Source organism: Vulpes vulpes, chromosome 12 (assembly GCF_048418805.1).
Source record: "Vulpes vulpes isolate BD-2025 chromosome 12, VulVul3, whole genome shotgun sequence".
Lineage (NCBI taxonomy): Eukaryota > Metazoa > Chordata > Mammalia > Carnivora > Canidae > Vulpes > Vulpes vulpes.
The window spans coordinates 21,703,065-21,711,214 of record NC_132791.1 but is presented as its reverse complement, the minus strand read 5'-3'; positions in this window follow the sequence as shown (position 1 = coordinate 21,711,214).

Genomic DNA, 8,150 nt, shown 5'->3' with positions numbered 1-8,150 from the left:
TCATATCACAGGCCGATTGTCATGGAGACCTTGAAATATCACTTACATTCATCACCTCTTCAAAGGCATGGTCATCATTAGACCTACTGCTACACTGTGTCCTTGAATGTGTTAGTAAAGCAGCATCTATTTTCCCTGTGCAGACTTGTTTATATTTTGGTAGCTGTATTTCAATCTGATCAGTTCCCTTTGCACTTATTTTAGGCGTTAGAACAGCATTCCGAGAAGCAGTCCACAGGCTGGGCCGCCCGTCCAGGGGGTGAGCTCACGGCACACAGAACAGCAGCCAGCACAGGGGAGGTTCTGAAAACACAGGCATGGTCAGTTCCGTTTCAACATCCTTGTCAGCAGACACAAAGTCCTTTGTTGCTCATGTCTGTTGCCCTAGAAAGTTGATCAAGGGCCAACAGAGAACAGGATGGAGACGTGGGAGAAAATGGGTGGAGGGTCCCTGGAGACAGAAGGGAAAAGAAAGTCACTGCTGACGCTCCCCACCCACCGTCCCCCAACACACTGTACAGGCGAGTCTAAGTTAGAGCTGAACCGAGCAGAGGCTCGGGGATCCCCGCTCCTTAGGGTCTCACTCTGCAGCATCAGCTGGCTCCTTACAGACTCAGCAGCTGTCTGCTGAAAACTCCCAGCTGGCTCCTAACACCTGCTGGCCAGCTGCCTGGCCCATGGGAGACCCACCCCCAGGACCTCAAACATCTTTCCAGAAGGTCGAATGAGAACTTTATGGTCTTTGTTTGAGGACTCTACTGTTACCTGATCGCTGAGTGTATGAGTCAAAGGTCAGTACTAAACACCCACCTGAACTTTGCAGTTTCCCTGTTTCATTCAGGAGGCTATTGTGGAGTCTGGCCCTGCGTCAAGGACACATTAATTCTGGGGACAGCCTGTTTCTCCGGGTCAGTCCCGGAGGGATGGAAGGCTGTGGCCAGGAGCCAATAGGAAGGGGCTGCGAAGAGAGGAGAGAGGCTCTGCAGGAACTGCCTCGGAGCTTAAGATCCCACCTCTGGGGATAGCATTTTTCTAGGCTGTAGAGCTCTATCATCAGATTTCCTGCTCCAGAAATATTTCCCCAGTAACCCGCAGCTAGTGTAGGTAAGGAGAGGTGGCGAGTGTGGGAAGATACTTGCACTAATGATTATTACAGAGCCTCCAGGTTTCTTAGCCAGTCAAGCTGAGGTTTCTATAGGGTCACAGTAGAGTGTGCTCTCTTCACTTTTCCTAGGGATCCAGGGCTGTAGAAAACAAACAAAAAAACCCTCCAAAGGCAAACAATAAACCTCACCCATCTCATTTACTTGCCGAAGTGCAAACAGGTGAGTTGCCAAGTTGCTGGTTGGAGGAGGGTGGAGGAGGAAAAGTCCCCTTGTTGGCCACCACCCACAGGAACAGCTCATGGAAAGGACATGATGATGCTAGCTAGTTACTAGGACACCTGGGTCCCGGCCCTGCCCTGCCTCTCTCTCTAACCCCCTGCTTGACTTACTTCTCCGTTTCCCCACTGGAAAGCTAACCCCCTCTGCTCCTGAACACACACCAGTCTGCAGTTCTGGCTGGATGCTGCGCCCCCAGTGTGGGCAGTCCGAGAAAAGGAGAGTTCCACTGGCGGCACCCCCCCCCACCTTGACCCTCCCCCCCTCCACGGGGGAGCTGCAGTCCCACCCAGCTGGGGGGAGTTCTGTGTAGCCCCAATGGTGCCTTTCACTCGCTCATTCATTCATGCATTCGTGCATTCATTTATTAGGTGCTGTCTTTGGATATTTTTCTGCTTCTAAGAATAAAACATGTTTATTGTGAACATTTCAAACAATGAAAATCTAAAATCGGTGCAAGTATTTTCCCAGCACTGCCTCCTAGAGGAAATGATTTACTGTTGTTTCTTGTACGTACTTTTTAAAATTCCTTTATCTTCCTTTTCTTTCTGTCTTTCCTTCTTCCTTCCTTCCTTTTTTTTTTTTGTGAACATGTTTTATTTGAGCAATATAGAAATACTTTGATTAAAACATCAGAGAGTTCCTCTCTACTCCTTTCTTTTTTTTTTTTTAAATTTATTTATTTATTTATTATAGTCACAGAGAGAGAGAGAGGCAGAGACATAGGCAGAGGGAGAGAAGCAGGCTCCATGCACCGGGAGCCTGACGCGGGATTCGATCCCGGGTCTCCAGGATCGTGCCCTGGGCCAAAGGCAGGCGCCAAACCGCTGCGCCACCCAGGGATCCCCTCTCTACTCCTTTCAACCCCCAATTCCACTCCCTTCTCCAGACAGTCACCATGAATATTCTGGTTTTGACCCTCCTAGGGACGCCGGGATGGCTCAGCAGTGAGCATCTGCCTTTGGCTCAGGCCGTGATCCTGGGGTCCTGGGATGGAGTCCTGCATCGGGCTCCTGCAGGATGCCTGCTTCTCCCTCTGCCTGTGTCTCTCTCTCATGAATTAAAAAAAAAAAAAAAAAAGAGTTGGTTTTGACCCTCCTAGACATTTGAGGGCAGGTGGCTCCCTGTCTGAATGCTTGCCATCCAGCACTGGCCCCGTGGGGTCCCTGGGGCCCCTGCAGCGCTGCCCAGCCTCTGCCTCTCCACTTCCCAGGTAGGCGGCAGACACCGTGCCTTCTGTCCCCCAAAGTCCAGGGCCCAGCTAAGTCCTCCAGTCCTGTCCTGAGTGGCTCTTTCACACAGCTCCTCCCCACGGCGGGTGATGGAGGGCGGAGGGGAGGCTTTGGTGCCCCAAGAACTCCTCCGCCTGCTGTCCTTTTATAGGCTGGGTGGGGGCGAGCAGTGATGCCCGCAAATCTGGTTTCAGGACATCTCAGCATGTCCCACCGGTGTGGTCCAGCCCTTCCCTCGGGATGTAGGGGAACCAAGCATGCGCAGGCATTTAAATTAAATTGGCTGCTGATTCTTATAAACACTTGTCATTTTGGCCTCCCCAGACCATCTGACCCCTGCCCTGCCTCTCCAGCTGGGAGAAGCTTACCACTAGACATGCCCAATGTACTCCATGGGGCTTTGACAGCATCATATTTGCTGAAAAGTTTTAGTGAAAAAAGGATGTAGCATAATTAGTCCTTAATACAAGAGATAAGTCAGGAGATGTCAAGAACATTTCTCCTTCGAGATGAGCTGTTCAGGACTCTGGTGCCAGATCTCCAGGAGATGCACAGATGTTCTCCTCTGCCCCTAAGGGCATCTTTCAATGCACTGCTCTGGTAGCCAGCCTCCATGGTGACCCCAGCGATCTGGGCCTCCCAGCATCCACACACCCTGCAGTAGCCCCTTCCCATGTGGTGCCAGGGTTGGTCTGCCCGACCAAGAGAACATGGCAAAAGGGATGGCATGTTACTTCCAACATTAAGTTATAAGGCTATCAGGTTTTAGAAGACTTGGACTCTCTTTTTTTCTTGGACATTGTTTTGGGGGAAGCAAGCTGCTTTGTTAAACAGCCCGAAGGAGAGGTCCGTAGAGGAACTGAGGGCTGTCGACAACACATGAGTGAGCTTGGAAACAGATGCTTCAGCCCCGGTCAAGTCTGCAGCAGCTGCAGCCCTAGCTAACAGCTTGATCATATCCTCATTAGAGATCCTGAGTCAGAACTGCCCAGTTAAACCTCTCCTGGATTCCTGACCCTCAAAAATTGTGACATAATACATATTTATTATTTTAATCTGCTAAGTTCAGTTTGGTTTGAAACAACATTAAGTATATGCTATATGCTGGGTCTTGGTGATTCAAAGATGAATAGCATCCTTGACCTTCAGGAACCAGCTTATAATCAGTAATGGATAAAACATATGAGATAGTAGCATTATTACATAGAAAGTGTCATGTTGGAGATTCAAGTGGAGAGTCCTCTGGGAGAAATGACCCCTGGACTGAGTCTCAGTGGATAAGGAGAAGTCTTCCAGACAAGAAGTGGGAAGGATGGTCCAGGGAAAAGGGAATATGTGAGAGGAAAAAAAAAAAAAAAAACCGCAACAAAAAACCATCAGAACATGAATCAGATGTATTGCGTGTTGAGGAATCACAAATAGTTTCCATTTCTAGAGTGTAAAATGCAGAGCTGAGAGTAGCATGAACCAAGGCTAGAAAGGCGAGGAGGCCCAGGAAGGTCCTTGGGAACCAAGTTAAGGATCTCAGACCACATCTAGGTGATGGGGAGCCATGTATGGGACTCAAGAAAAGGAACGACACATCAAGATTCGGCATATGGAAAGTGGATTTGAAGGGAAAAACAGTTAGACTATCAAGGATTTTCACAGCCCAGAATGGAACAATCTAAATGTTCAATAATAGAAGAATAATTAAATACATTTTGAAGCCCATACAATGGACTATTATTACACCACTATCAAAAAATCACTCTTGCAAAGACTATTTCATGATGGGTAGGGATGCGCGTGTTGTATACTGTTTTGTCCTGTCCCTTTCCACTTAGTGTGCTGGGTGGGTATGCAGCAAGATCCCAAATTTCTCTTAAAAAAAAAAATCCATCAGAAAAAACAGTAAGTATGATTCAACAGATTAGTAATTGGGAACGAAAGGAAGACAGCCTAAAATGAGGGTGATGAAAAATGAAGAGACCAAGGTGCAGAACAGAGAGGCCAAAGTACAACTTAGTCCCCCATAGTGGGGAGCTGGGGGCATTGGGGACAGTTGGGCTTGTTGGACTTGGAAGGCAGATCTGAAAGCACCAGAGGCTGAGAGGTTTGGGCAGGAAGGTGAGTGCAGGTCTAGACATGTTGACTTCTGAGGTGCCAGACAGTTTCAGAAGAGAGACAAATCTGGTAAATATTGGAGAATAGCCAAATCTAGATGATTGACAGAGTCATCTTGGGTTAGGTCCTTCATCCAGAGTCATGTGGAACCTGGAAAAAGGTAGAGTTAGTTCCCCAGCCAGCCCTGAGAAGACTTCCTTCTGAGGCCTCCTAAAGTCAGCCTTGTCTTAGCTGACACAATTAAATGTTTTTTTTTTTTTTAAGATTTTTATTTGTTTGTTTATTTATTCATTTGTGAGAAGGACAGAGAGAGGCAGAGACACAGGCAGAGGGAGAAGCAGGCTCCCTGCAGGGAGCCTGATGCAGGCCTCTATCCCAGGACCCCAGGATCATGACCTGAGCCAAAGGCAGACGCTCACTGCTGAGCCACCCAGGCATCCCCGATTAAACATTTCTAACACGCAGCTGCCCAAGCTTCTCTCTGGACCTCTGGACCTCGATACGGAATATCTGCCTGTGTGTTCACCTCACAGGGTGTCTAAAAGCCAGGTCCTCATCTTTGACACACACTCTCCTCTCCCATCTTCATTTTTGTCAAAATCTGCTCCTCCCTCAGGATGCATTCTTTGGGTGACTGTTCCTGCCAGCTGCCTAACCATTCAAGCTGAGTCATTCCCCATTCCTCCACTCAAGAAACCTTTCTGGAGTCACTACCAGTGCCAGACTCTGTGTTAGGCCCTAAAGATAAAGACATGCACTAGTGCAGGCTCAAGATGCTCACAGGTCAGCAGGGAACCCACCAGAACAAGTGTTGATCACACATTGGGTTGTTCCAGAAGAAAGGTGGAGCATCATAGGGATCAAGGAAGATTTCCTGGAAGAGGTGATACCTGCATTGAGTCATGAGAAAAGAGAGGAGGGGAGGAAGTGGCCTTCCAGGCAGAGGAGCCTGCAGGAAAAAATATATAAAGAAAGAGCACAGTGTGCCTGGGGAACCAATAGTAGATTGGTGCTGCCAGAGGGTGAAATACAGTGGGAAAGGGGCCTTGAGCATTAACACTGGAACCACGATTAGGAACAGACTTAGGAGGACTTTTTGTTGGAGAGTAAGATTGGACTTTGTTCTGTAGGCAACAGAGAGACATTTCAGGGTCTAGGACTTAAGGTAGGGGTGGGTGGTGAGGGAGCCAGATTTCAAATGACTCACTTGGGAAGCTGCGGAGAGATCAGAGTAAGAGGGTGGGTGGGAGGGATGCAAGCCTGGAAGCAAGATCTTGAAAAGGCAGGGGATGGAAACTGAGCCATGGTTGTGGAGGAAGGGGAGACAAAGGGGCAACTGATTAATTTGCCGGAAATGGGAGATGAATGGGTCAAGATGACTTCCTTGGTTCTGGCTGGAGTATTTGGGTGGCTGGTGGGGCCAGCAATGGAAATAGAGGAAGGAGGAGAAACAAGCTTGGGGGAAATGTGAGTTTATTTGGATACACAGATTGAATGCCAATGGGATGCTGGGGAGGGGATGTTTGGGAGGAAGCTGGGAACACAGGCAGTAGCTTTGGGGAAGGAGCTGGGACTGGAGGCAGGACTGTGTGAGTCGTGAGAACTGAGAACCGGTGAATCAGTAGGAGATTGCAGTCCCTCCAGTGAGAGTATGCAGAATAGGAAAACCAGAGGGAAAAGACACATCTTAGGGAGCCCTGGGAGGAAAGGGACAGGCCAAAGAAAAGAAACTCAGAGAAAAAAAAAAAGAACAAAGAAAAGAAACTCAGAGAGATGGAAGAGAGGAAACGCAGAGAAAATGAGGAGTGCGGACAGCATCTCAAAGCCAAAGACACACGGCTCTAAGAAACAAGTGGTGTCACCCCCTGGAGAGAAGGCTGGCGAGACTCAGACTGAGAAGTCTTCATTCGACTTGACAGTGAAGAAGCCGCGGGTAGACGGGACTGGTGGGGGGCAGGTCTCAGCAGAGACAGTAGCTCCTGTCCGAGCTGTCTGAATGGTGAGAGCATGGGGGTCGAGTTCCTGTGTTCCACTGGATCTTGATCAATATAAAGGGAGCCCGATTTTAAACAAAATTGCACATTAGAATATAACCCAAACCAACCAACCAGGTGTAAGTGAAACATTAAAAAAACATTTAAACTGTTAGACACCCTACTTGGTAGGGAACAAACACAATGTTACTTAGAAAGGAATGAATCTCTGAGCTGTCCTGGTCCTGTGCTATTCTGAGAAAACAGACTTCCTGTGTATGCTTTCTGTAAACACAAGCAACAGTAAGGCACATTTTGGGCATTTATTTTTTTTTAATTTTTTTTTAATTTTTTTTTTTTTTTTTTATGATAGTTACAGAGAGAGAGAGAGAGGCAGAGACACAGGCAGAGGGAGAAGCAGGCTCCATGCACCAGGAGCCCGACGTGGGATTCGATCCCGAGTCTCCAGGATCACGCCCTGGGCCAAAGACAGGCGCTAAACGGCTGCGCCACCCAGGGATCCCATTTTGGGCATTTATAACCACATCAATCTTGACCTGTACAACTTGGTTGTGTACAATAGTGCCCTCTGGTGTGGATGTTATGCATAAAAACCTATCTTTTATTAGCATGAAGGTGATATTCTCATATGCTCTCACATATGGTGGGGGGAGCGGTTGTCTGATTTAGGTTTTATGGGAGGCAACAAGCAACATCAGTGTATGTACCCAGGGTGGCTTCTTTATGACGGTTAAAATTTTCATTTGCCCATTTTTTTTGTATAGTTGTGCTTCTATCAAAAGGGTTAGAGTGGGACCTACCCATTATTTTTAAGATAAAGTTTATTAAATTATAATGAGTTGAACAAATCATAAAGCACAATGAATTTCTCAAACTGAAGTACCTGTGTAATCAAGCACATAGATCAACAAACATTACTGACAGCCTGGATGTACCCTGCCCTTCCCAACACACCCTCTAAACCTTTTCGTCACTATAACTTCTAATGCCAAGGGTAACTACTCATATACTTTTTCATAGCATAGACCCACTTTGCTTTTGAACTTTCTATGTCACTCCCAGCCTCTCATCCCCTCAGCCATAGTCAACCACTAATCTGTTGCTATAGATTTGCTTTTGACATTTCACATAAATGAATCACGTAATATGTGGCCTTCTGTCTGGCTTCTTTTATTTTAAAGATTTTATTTATTAATGATAGGCACACAGAGAGAGAGGCAGAGACACAGGCAGAGGGAGAAGCAGGCTCCATGCCGGGAGCCCGACATGGAACTCAATTCCGGGTCTCCAGGATCAGGACCTGGGCTGAAGGTGGCACTAAACCGCTGAGCCACCCGGGCTGCCCTGGCTTCTTTTACTTACCACGTTTTGAAGACTCATTGGATTTTGATTCAGCAAAGAAACCATCATGGATGAAACTACACATGGAATGGGAC